Raw genomic sequence first — 13,137 nt, forward strand, 5'->3', positions numbered from 1 at the left:
TAGATAATAAACCTGTCGATGTGTTTGTGTGGGCTGAGTCTGAATCACTGGCTCCAGACCGGTAACCTCCCAACCATCACACAGGGGGAAAAGGTCTCAATGTGGGGCACTAGAATTCCCCCAACAGTACATCTCATATCCCACAGTGCCAGAATATCAAATAACTCAGCTTGTTATATATTATTATTATTTCAAAATTCTTTTGCATTATTGATTATGGGAATACATACAACTAGTGATCGGTGAATTTGCGCCGCTTCGGCAAAAAATTTGCGAATTTCGCGCGAAATTCGCGAAACAGCGAAAAATTTGCGAAACGGCGCCGGCGTCTCGTTTTTGACGCTGGCATCCGTTTTTTCTAAAAAAAAAAATTTTGACGCCGGCAAATTGTTTCCGCGAATTTTCGCGGGTGTTTCGCGAATTTATTCGCTGGCGGCGAATCGCGCAAATTCGCCGCAAATTCGTCGCGCCTGGCGAATACATTCGCCCATCACTACATACAACCTGTAATTTCCTTGTTCTGCCCATTACTCACAGTGCCTAAGTCTTTCTATAGAAAGTCAAGGTCAAACACATCTTTACAAAGTCCATTGTTATCTAAATATGGGCCCCTTACTTTCTAATTTCTCTGCATTGTTATTAACGGAGACTTATAAAGAGCTGGGCCAAACACTGATCCCCTGTGGTACCTCTGCTCTTTGTTTTTTACCCAAACCATTTCCCCCAACCAAGGTTCCCCTTAGTCTATGACATGGAACCCAGTGATGTGTGTGCTTATGTGAAGACATGTATAGAGGTCACGTAGCCCATGCCAATCAATGGCCATAAATCAAAGGGCAGGAATGCTGAGCTGAATATGTCACTTACGTTTTAAAATTAGTCTGTGCTAAAATATACAAGAATATTCCAGCAAAAAATACTATGGATGCACCGAATCCACTATTTGGGGATTTGGCCGAATCCTTTGTGAAAGATTGAAATCCATGTAACTGTCCTCGGATCCTTGAAAGACTTTAAGAACATACCACTGGTACAAAAATAACTTTCTTTATTGGTAACATCATCAGGATAGGGAATCAGGAACAAAGATGATGAGTTTTAGCAATATTGGTGCGATATAAGTGCAGTAAGTAAACGTAGAATTCGTAGCATGTGGTAGAACTAGGGGCAAACATACAAAAAGAGCATTCAGTATATATTCTAACATATAATCACTAACATTATCATTAGCAGCATTAATCAGTACACATAAACAAAGATAGCTCACCTATTTTCGCCTCATAGGATCTTAAGGGCAGTTTCTTTACTCTGGCATGCTCTCTGAATATTCTGTCTCTAAGATGGCTGCTGGCATGTCTGGCTAGATTCTAGAAGATCTCAGAGTGAGGCTGGGCTCTGATTGGACTAGACTGTCAGGTGGCTGGAGTACTCAAATTAACCCTGTAATGTCCTGTGCCTAGCTGGCTATATTATAGCTGCTGGCTGTTACTCTACACACAAATGAACTTTAACAGCAGGAATAACTTTTCTGCTTGCCATACAACAGAGCGTATAAAGGTATATAATACACAAAAGCCATAAATATCCTGTAAATGATATCCTTATAAACGGTGAGTTCTGATGTCATAAGTTATAAACGGTGAGTTCTAATGTCATTTCTGTCACATGACTCACTGAAACTTGTGTATTATAATAAATAAAGTACCCCCAGTTGTAAAATATGAGGATATTAGAAGTTACCTCGGAGTTCCATGGTCATGAAACTTCTCGGTAACTTATAATATCCTTATATTTTACAATATAAAATATTGTACTGAAAACTAGCGCTAAGTTGCTATAAACTTCTCTTATATTAACAGTCACAATCAATTATGTAGTTCAAATGTTAGATTGGCTTGGGCGGGCAGCTACAATCCAAACCATAATTTACATATGCTAATTTGGGCTAGAAAGGGTGAAAGCACGCAATATTTTTCTTAAACTTCCTTGTTTGTGTGACAATAAAGGTGGCCATACACGGGACGAGAAAAGCTGCCAACAGACGAGTCGGAATCTTATTGGCCCGTGTATGGGGCCCTCCGACTGGCTTCCCCGATCGCTGTCGATGTCAGCAGATATCGATCGGACAGGATTAAAAATCCTTTCAGATCGCAGCCGCATCTGTTAATTTATGCGGTCCTGCGATCCGGACCCTTTGTTATGATCCGACCGTTTGGCCCTAGGGCCCACGATCGGATCAGCCCGATATCACCCACCTCAAGGTGGTCATATCATCGCCAAACGAGCAGATCTCTCAGTGTATGGCCACCTTAAAGGGCATGTAAAGTCTAAAATAGAATAAGGCTAGAAATGCTGTATTTTGTATACTAAATATAAACATGAACTTACTGCACCACAAGCCTAATCAAACAAATGATTTATGATTTCAAAGTTGGCTACAGTGGGTCACCATCTTGTAACTTTGTTAAACATCTTTGCAAGACTAAGACTGTGCACATGCTCAGTGTGGTCTGGGCTGCTTAGGGATCGTCATAAACAAAGCTGCTTGAGTTCTGCATGGCTGGGAAGTAAGACGGGGGCTCCCCCTGCTGTTCATAAGTATGATTGTTTCCCTGCTCAGCAGTTAGGGACCGTCTGACAATTCCTATCCACAGCAGTAAATGAAGGGAGAATTTCACTGCATACAGTCAGGTTTCTTATAAAAATGGTAATTAACATTTTGTTAATTAAAGTATATTGGAGAAGGTTTCTTTTTCATTAAAGGAAGTAAAAATGTGATTTTATTTTTTTGACTTTACATGCCCTTTAAGTTACATGATTTTAAAGATTCTGTTCAGCCAGGAATTTGAATTCATCCGAATCTAAATCCTGCTGAAAAAGGCTGAATCCTGGATTTGGTGCTTTTCAAAAAAAAACACCTGCTTTTCCAGAGTTGCACGACAGTGCCAGATTTAAACGTATGGTGCCTGTTCAATATTTTTCTTAAGAAACAAAAACAAGGGTAATGATACAAGTAGCGATTCGGGATGATTTTGTTTCTCAGACCAATTGATTGTTCTGCGGGTAGTCGTCAAAATGTTTGGAATCACTTTGTGCCCTAATGCTCTAGGAAGGACCATACCAAGCCATATTTCTACACAATTCCTTGAAATTTATACCGCAAATTAGATTCTGGCACCTAATAGCCTAAGGCTAAGGTCAAGCTGAGCAATTTTCCAGCAGACAAAGTTCTTCACTGTTATATGCATTCACTTGTCATCCAAAAGATTCCTTTCTCCTCCGTGTGGTTCCGGATCCCCAGGATAATCGCTCTGTGAGCTACTGACATCCCACAATCTCCTGTTACAGACCACCCACCGTAAGCCATGAAGAGAGCATCGTTCATTCCTAATAAGCAAGAAGTGCTGTGTCAGGAGATCACAACATCCGAAAGAGTATCCCACCGTTGGAAAGACTCCAAGTTGTATATACCCACACAAACATGTACAAATACAAACAATTGCATGTTTACAGGCCAGAGCCACAATAAAACCCTGTTTGTTGCATAGTAGTTACATGTGTTGTGGTGTTCTAGTGTAAAGTGGCGTATACGGTTAAATGCTTGCTCAGAAAGTCCCTCAGAAATAAAGGGCAATTGATGAAAAATGTGGTATTCAAAACATCTGAATTCTTCCCTATGTGGCATTGGCCTAAGACTTCAGATGTAATAGTAGTAAAAGGGAATATGTGAGAGTAACAGATGTTACAGAGAATCACTTACATGGACTATGTATCCATTAAAAAGCAATTAGACACCAATGGGCTATTGCAGTATGCATTACATCCATGTATTACTGTCAGTCGCTGTTGTTACACAGCACCATAAATGTACACAGAACATCACAGAGTCAACAGCCATAACAATACACCAAAGGGATAAGTGCATTAGACTGAGAACAAAAGCCACGGCACACAAAGTAACTACTTGCACCAGACATTAATCAGTCCAGAAACCAGAGACACGACTAATAATGATGATTTCTGCGTAGCAATTGCCCAACATCGATCAAATTATCTCACCACTAACACCTACAAAATATAACACTTGGGGGCAGATTTATCAAGGGTCGAATAGTAAATTCAAATTCGTATTTTCGAAGTTTTTTGGTGTCAAAATTTTGATCCCCCAATTTAAAAGTGAGATTTATCTCGACCATGGAAACAGTTCTAATTCGAATATTCGCCACCAAAAACCTGCCAAGTTCATTTATAAGTCAATGGCAGAGGTTCGTTGAAAGTCTGAATATGTTAATTGCCTTCCTGACATTCAAGTTTTTTTTTTTTTGGAGGAAAAACTCGATTCGAATTTCATTAGAATTTTCGGGTTGGGACTATTCGATCGAATATTAGAAGCTCAATTTTTTTTCTTTAATAACCTCCCAGTTGTGAGTAGATTCACAGTTATTAGAGTAAAAAAAAAATCACATAAATTCGACCTTTGATAAATCTGCTCATTGAAATGCATGTAGAATAATAATATCTGCAATGCTGTTATAAGTAGAAATGCTACAACAGGGACGCAGAATGATCATTTTGATGCTTTTTATAGCACAGCGTTAAAATGAGTGACTGATTTAATGACTGTATAATGATAAAGATTGTGGAGGCACAAGTAAAAATGAGCATAACCTGAAACTGGCGTAGACACAACTTTTGAAAAAATCCATGCAATTGTACATTCCATACCATGAGGTGGTGTATTTCAAGGTTGTTTTTACGAACATTTCTAAATATGCCACTATGTGTTATCTAAGGCTCCACTGAACAAAAGGGACTGGGTGGGGATTTTTAAGACGGCAGATAACGTTGGCTGAAAATAGAAAAGCTGATAGCAAACGCACTGCAGTAAACAGCTGCACTTCTGCTATGTAGGGCCATACCATTGGTTATATCTTTGTCCAACACCTACAAATACAATATCTGCTAAAGACAGAAACTAAGATTCTCTGCATTCACCCATATCACTATAATTAATTACATTAAGACATTTTGCGTGAAAAGCTACTAAGAAAACGCCTTCCATTTTAAACAAAACGGGTTGTTTGTCCGTATATTGCACTATTTTTAAGCTGGCCAATTTATGACAAGTCACCCTGATCTGGCCATTCCCTTTCACAAAGAAAGGGGCCTGATGAAGACCTGTGCTGGTCGAAACGCGTAGGGCAACATGTAGTTGTTGTAACTGGCAAATAAAAGTTTTGTTTTTCCTTAAGAGTGTGCAATCCTTTCTCTTTCTTTGTGCATTATTTTATTGGAGACTTTTGATGGGCAGCCTCCTTAGGATTAGCACCTCGTATTTATTTATTTATTAGGTTTTTGGAGTTTGCACCTTCTAGTAATTGTTTTTTGCTACACTCACTTTCATCCATATGTACTCCAAAATGGTTGGTCTTTTTTAACTGGACACCACATACAACCCCTAATATCAGCATGAAATTATAATATTTATTGGCAATATAAACTTTCTATATCTGCCTCAGCTTTTGTGAGATTCCACGGGGTAAATTTATCAAAGAGTGAAGTTCTGCCACTAGAGTGAAATTCCGCAGCTCTCAATTCATTTCTATGGGATTTTGAAAGGCGTATTTATCAATGGGTGAAAGTGAAAGTTCACCCTTTGATGTATACGCCTTTAAAAATCCCATAGAAATGAATGGAGAGTGTCGGCATTTCACTCTAGTGGCGGAACTTCACTATTAACTTCATACCCCCACATCTGTAACAACAAACAGTAAGTGGCTCTAAATACCTAGTAGAGAAATATATCAGAATGATATAGTACAACAGATTGGAAAGCCCTTACCTGTGCCGGTAATAAACACACTTGACCCATAACAATAAGTCAAGTACGCATTCTAACAAATTGTGACCCCAAACATAAACTGACGCACACACATTTTCATGTTTGAAAAGTCAGCTACAGCAAGTTTAAAAAAAAAGTATGTGTTTTATGTGTCAAATAAGCCCTACAAAGTAAGTTGACCTCATAAAATCATATTTTTTGGAAAGTGCAAATTCTAATGAGCATCTTATCATCCACATGTTCTATGGTGCAAAGATAAACATGCATAAGAATTAAAAAAAACATTGTAGTATGAAGAAACCCTAAAATGTACCTAGTGAGGCAGAGTTACACGGCTGTTACTCCAGTCCCTGTAAACATACACACTGACTACATTTCATACAGTACATATGTTTGGAAAGTGACAAATTCAAAACTGATAATTACTGTATGTCTTTCTGCCCAAAAATAACAAACCAAGTTATGCACATGCACAGTTAAATAACATCTGAATTTAGATGGTAAAATCCAAACCTTTACTATGTGAGCGGCCCAGTGCAGCTGCAAGGGATCACTGGGACAGAAGGCAAGATGGCAGCAGCTTGTTCACTAAAATAATACCCAAGGCTGGTGCGTTTTTTAGTGAAGAGGCCTGGGGTCTGAGGTTAGCAATTATAACCTTAGTGAGTTATAATATTTTATAATACACAAGTCATACATATCCTGTATATTATATCCTTATAATACACAAAAGCTATGAATATCTTGTAAATAATATCCTTATAAACTGAGTTCTGATGTCATCAGTTATAAACGGTGAGTTCTGATGTCATTTCTGTCACATGACTCGATGAAACTTGTGTATTATAATAAATAAAGTACCCCCAGTTGCAAAATATGAGGATATTAGAAGTTACCTCGGAGTTCCATGACCTGGCCTCGTGTTTTTATATGGTCATGAAACTCCTCGGTAACTTATAATATCCTTATAATTTACAAGAGGGGGTACTTTATTCACTATATAAACGGTGCTTAGGGATGTCATTGGTTATAATCAGAGCTTAGTGATGTCATTTCTATCACACGACTCACTGAAATTGTGTATTATAATGGATAATGTACCCCCTGTTCCAAAATATGAGGATATTAGAAGTCACCTCTGAGTCCCATGACCTGTATAAATGGTATAACTTATAATATCCTTTTATTTTACAATAGGGGGTACTTACTACTTATTCACTATATATATATATATATATATATATATATATATATATATATATATATATATATATATATATTCTCTCTCTCTCTCTCTCTCTCTCTCTCTCCATATACACACAGTTTTGCAATGGTTTATTACCTTTAATTAATATCACAATGGTGGCATGCCTTCACTGCAGTCAGTCCTAGGAGGTGTAAAAAGCTGAATTCTTATGAAGATTAATATTATGCTTTTGATACAATACTTTTGATATACAAACTTGCCCTTGTGTGGTCATTTTACCGACATGTACGTACATAGAACTTCACACAGAGAGCAGGCCAGACACTTGCCTCACGCATTCTTATTCTTCCTTTCCCCGAAAGGACTACCCTCTTTAAGTAGCTGATGTTTGTATGGCAACTAAACACCACATTTGTCAGCAAGAATGGGCAGACTAGGTGGGCCAAGTGATCCTTATCTGGCACTAGTTTCCTATAACACGGGCAATGGGAATACTTGTCATATCTGGAAGGACGGAATTCTTTCATTTGACAAGCTTATTCAGATAATGCAAGGGAAGAGAATGCTTGCACTTGACAAGCCCATTCTTTTGTTATGGTATGTTGATTTAATATATTGCCGCTCAGATGAAATGAGCGGGACACAATGTTGCTGGCAGTATGCCTCTTTGATTATAAGATACACATATAGAGATTTTTGAAGAGATTATATATTTATATATATAATATGGGACCTGTTATCCACACTGCTCGGGACCTGAGGCTTTCCGGATAACGTATCTTTCCGTTATTTAGATCTTCATAAAGTCTACTAGAAAATCATGTAAACATTAAGGGGCACATTTACTAAGGGTTGAAAATCGAGGGTTAATTAACCCTCGATATTCGACCTTCGAAGTAAAATCCTTTGACTTCAAATATAGAAGTCGAAGGATTTACCGCAAATACTTCGATTGATCATAGAAGGAAAAATCGTTCGATCGAGCAATTAAATCCTTCAAATCGAACGATTCGAAGGATTTTCCTTCAATCAAAAAACCCTTAAAAAGTAATGGGGAAGGTCCCCATAGGCTAACATTGTAGCTCGGTAGGTTTAAAGTGGTGAAGTATGGAGTCGAAGTAGTTCGAAGTAGATAGTACTTCGACTATCAAATGGTTGAATAGTCGGACGATTTTTAGTTCGAATTGTTCAAATCGAAGTCGAAGTGGTAGTAAAAGGTCAAAGTAGCCTATTCGATGGTCGAAGTACCCAAAAAAAACTTCGAAATTCGAAGTTTTTTTACTTCGAATCCTTCACTCGAGCTTAGTAAATGTGCCCCTAAATAAACCCAATAGGTTGATTTTGCCTCCAATAAGGATTAATTATATCTTAGTTGGGATCAAGTACAAGCTACTGTTTTATTATTACAGAGAAAAAGGTAATCATTTTAACAATTTGGATTATTTGGATAAAATGGAGTCTATTGAAGACAGCCTATCTGTAATTTGGAGCTTTCTGGATAATGGTTTCTGTGTGTGTGTGTGTATATATATATGTATATATATATATATATATATATATATATACAAATACAAGAGGTCCTCTGCACACAACCCATTATCAATATATTTAAGACAGAGACATTTTGTGCATCCTGCTACTGAAAAATGCCTTACCCTTTAAACAAAACAGGGATTGTTTGTCCATATATTGCAATATATTTAAGCTGGCCAACTACGTCAAAGTCATCCCATATCTGGCCAGTCCTATGCTCAATTTTCATCTGATTCATTAAGAATTCTATTGCTTCATTATACATTTTACAAAGGGACTAAGTTTTACCTGCAACTCACTTGCTGCTTTCAAAGTAAAACTCCCAAACTTGGCTGCCCTTTTATTAGACACCAGTGGGATCACCTGACTATAGTTGGGAGGGGTGGGAGCTACAACATGGAGCTGGTCACTGCTCCTGTATAACTATAACAAACAAGGGAAAGTTGTGCTCACCACTAATTTAATTACATTTTTGACCAGATATGGAATGACTGACGTAGTTGGCCAGCTTAAATATATTGCAATATATGGACAAACAATCCCTGTGTTGTTTAAAGGGTAAGGCATTTTTCAGTAGCAGTATGCACAAAATGTCTCTGTCTTAAATATATTGATAATGGGTTGAGTGCAGAGGACTCTTGTATTTGTCTATATGTATTTTGTGGTCACACCCTCATTGCACCCCCGCCTAATGATTTTAAAAACTAGTGGTGAGCACAACTTTTCCTTGTCTGTTATATATATATATATATATATATATATATAAGATATTCTTCTGCAGCTTGGTATCAGTGTGTCAAGGTACTCTGCTTTATCTCTGAGCTTGGTTTATCAGCGACTAGAGATCGGGACACGTGGGAGAGGTGCGATGTGGGTGAAATGTTATTTTGCTACGTGACTAACAACCGTTTAGAAGAAATTCGATAACCAAGAAACAATTTTAAGACAATGAATGCACTTCTAAATTCAATGCCAAATAAAAGATAATATAATCACAAGCAACGTTTCAGCATACATTTATTACAAGTCTGCAAAGCATTAAAGGGGTTGTTCGCCATTCCAAACACTTTTTTCAGTTCAGTTGTTTTCAGATTGTTCCTCAGAAATAAAGACCTTTTTCAATTACTTTACAGTATTTATTTTTTTACAGTTTTTCCAAAATCTAAGTTTAAAATTGAATGTCCCTGTCTCTGGTGTTTGAGTCTGGCAGCTCAGTAATTCAGGTGCAGATTCAGAACTGTTACAATTGTGCAACATTTAGTTGATACATTTCTCAGCAGCATCTCTGGAGTATTAGCAACTATTGTATCAATTCTAACAGCTGCCTTTAATGAAACGCAGAGATTCTGCTCAGCAGGGACAAAGATAAGAAATGTATCAACTAAATGTATCAATTTAGAACAGTTTACAGAGTCGGTGACCCCCCTCCCAGAGCTGCTTTAGAAGGTGAAATATGACACTTCAGGCCTCAAGCACACAGGCAGATTCAGGGAGATTTAGGGCTATTCCACACGGGGAGATAGCGACGCGTTTGCGGTCGCGGCGACAAAGCGCCGCGACCGGCGCAGGCGACAGTTTTGTATGGGCGCCTATGTAAAAACGCCTGTGCTAACCACACGAGGCGATGCGCTTTTCAACAGTCGCCTGAAAATGCCTCGCCAGGCTTTTTCAGGCGACTGTTGAAAAGCGCATCGCCTCGTGTGGTTAGCACAGGCGTTTTTACATAGGCGCCCATACAAAACTGGCGCCTGCGCCGGTCGCGGCGACTGTCGCGGCGCTTTGTCGCCGCGACCGCAAACGCGTCGCTATCTCCCCGTGTGGACTAACCCTTAGTCACCTGGCGACTAATAACCTCTTCTGCGGGGCGACAATCTCCCCAAACTGGCTTCACCGTGCCTGCCACATGCTATAATGACAAAACGCTAGCGCGAATGCAATTCGATTCCAATTCGATTGGAAAAGTCGCCCGAAGTTTCCTCGTGAGGCAACTTCGGGTGACTTTGGAAACCGAAGGGGTTAAACTCGAAAAATTTGTGGTTTTTTTTTGTTTGTTTTTTACAAAAACCTGAAAAATGTGAGTTTTTGTTTTCAATTAAAACCCTTTCAAACTTTTTTTTTTCAACTCAAAATGTGTTTTTTGACCATTAACTACCCTTTTTGACAAAACACAACCTTTGATAAATAACTCCCTAAATGTGTTTCCCTTTGTTGTTGGTGTATTCCTTTTAGCCTTAGGTCCTGACCAACTGATGATAAGATAGATGCCAGTACCTCTGTTAATAATATTTAAAGGTGTGCAAGCTTTAATGGCTTTAAAAATATGAAGAGAGCTTAATAATATAAACGGCATATTTGCTTTTTCCACTAGATGGCAGCATTTGATTTATAAAGAAAAAATTCTCCAAAACCAAGCAATTTCCTATAATACTTCTGCTGCACCATCCATGATGTGATTAAAAGTATATTTTATTTAAGAAAGAAACATCTCAAATGATAAGCCCTACACGTTTTGTGCCTTGTGGGCACTTAATCATAGGCTCCAGCCTGAAAAATGTGTGTGTGTATATATATATATATATATATATATATATATATATCTATATATTGAATAAAGTACCCCCTCTTGTAAATTATAAGCATATTATAAGTTACCGAGGAGTTTCATGACCATATAAAAACACGAAGCCGAAGGCAGAGGTCGTGGAATTCCGAGGTAACTTCTAATATCCTCATATTTTCCAACTGGGGGTACTTTATTTATTATAATACACAAGTTTCAGTGAGTCATGTGACAGAAATGACATCAGAACTCACCTTTCATAACTAATGACATCAGAACCATTTATAAGGATATAATTTACAAGATATTCATGGCTTTTGTGTATTGTATATGTGTATATATATATATATATATATATATATATATATATATATATATATATATATATATATTTATATATATTATATATATATATATTTAGATGGATGTTTTAGCAATCAATGAATTATAAGACAGGACTTTTTTTTTTTTAAACAATATGAGATCTGTCACAATATTTGACTGACTTTATTCTGATAAAGAAAATCATTGTATTTAAATGTGAGCATTTCTGTGTGATACATCTCATGTACTAACTGAACTGAGTTCACATAAGTAACTACAGCAAATTGATCCCATACTGACCTTCTTTTCTCTGTATCACTTTACCCCAGTAAATCAGAGCTGCACACTGCAGTCTTTCTCAAGGCTCCGCTGATGAACAAATCATTTGCTTCTAGGTCAGGCATCTGCTGGCATTCCTGATGAACTGCAACTCCCACAACTGATGGCTAAAGCTGATATATTGACTGTGCCCCTTGCTTTTCTATATTCTGCTCTGAAAGGTTTGACTTAATTTAGTTTGCTAATGTTGATGCTCTAATTAAATACAAGATTTAGCAAATTGTTGATCAGTTAAATACAGAGCAGTTGTAAGAGGAGAAGAATACATTAGAGCACACTATATGGCTGCCTGTTTTCCTCTTCACATTTTCTGTCACCTGTTAGCACAGTTATGAGAGAGGTACTGTATGGGCCTCTTGCAGCTGGCCTGGGTGAAAACTTTTAGTATGTTATAGAATGACTAATTCTAAGCAACTTTTTAACTGCCCTTTATTTTGTGTTTTGTATAATTATTTTCCTTCTTCTTCTGACTCTTTCCAGCTTTCAAATTAATGTCACCAACCCCGTCTAAAAAAAACTAATTTAGATGGGTTATTTAATAAAATCAGAATTTAACTCATTTTATTTTAAAAAATACAACCAAACTCCCACGCTCGATTTGACCTTATTTATTGAAAAAATAATCTGTTTTAATCGGATCGGTAAAAAACTTGAGCGAAAACCCAAATTGTATGATTTTTTTTCCTGAAAAGCTTGATTCTTTTTCAAGTTTTATGCCTGAAAACCCTGAAAAAGTCGGATTTTCAGGCTCAACCTAGCAAAGACCATGATAACTTCAATTTCGGATAGGTGGCTTTCCCACTGATTTATACAGGACCTCGACAGGTCTGAGATGGCGGATTTTTGGATTTGGGCTTTTTGAAGCATCACAGTATAATAAATCTCAAATTCTGTACCAAACATTAACATATTAAAGGAGAAGGAAAGTCTTTTGGCACTTTGGAGGTGCCAAATGTTAGGCACCCCCAAGTGATTGTATTTATTTGCCTGAAACCCTGGGCCGGTGCTCCTATCAGCAGAAAACTGCACCGGCCCAGTGTTATACCAGTGAACACCACAGAGCGATCCTTTTGCAGCTTCTTTCTTTAAATTTCCCAGGGCAGATGCATGCGCAGTACAACTAAATAGTCAACTTTTTAGTTAAAGTTCGGCTTTTCGCAGCCACAAGAATACAGAAGAAGCCAGAAGAAAACAATCTGTGGTGTTTGCTGGTATAACCCCGGGCCGGTGCAGTTTTCTATTGCACCCCCAACATTTGCCACCCCCAAGTGCCAAGTGCAAGAAGACTTTGCTTCTACTTTAAAGCCAAAGTCGCAGGGGCCTTGTCAGCAA

At 37.8% G+C, this 13,137-nt stretch overlaps 1 long non-coding RNA gene across 1 annotated transcript; it reads right to left on the reverse strand.

Moving 5' to 3' along the window:
- Positions 1-1,031: 1,031 nt before the first annotated feature.
- LOC121401095 lies at positions 1,032-1,359 on the reverse strand. The gene is made up of 2 exons (XR_005966106.1): positions 1,268-1,359; positions 1,032-1,161 (listed from the first exon to the last, which is right to left on the reverse strand). It is a non-coding gene; the product is annotated as an uncharacterized LOC121401095 (long non-coding RNA).
- Between the last annotated feature and the right edge of the window lie 11,778 nt (positions 1,360-13,137).

Source organism: Xenopus laevis, chromosome 1L (genome assembly GCF_017654675.1).
Source record: "Xenopus laevis strain J_2021 chromosome 1L, Xenopus_laevis_v10.1, whole genome shotgun sequence".
NCBI lineage: Eukaryota > Metazoa > Chordata > Amphibia > Anura > Pipidae > Xenopus > Xenopus laevis.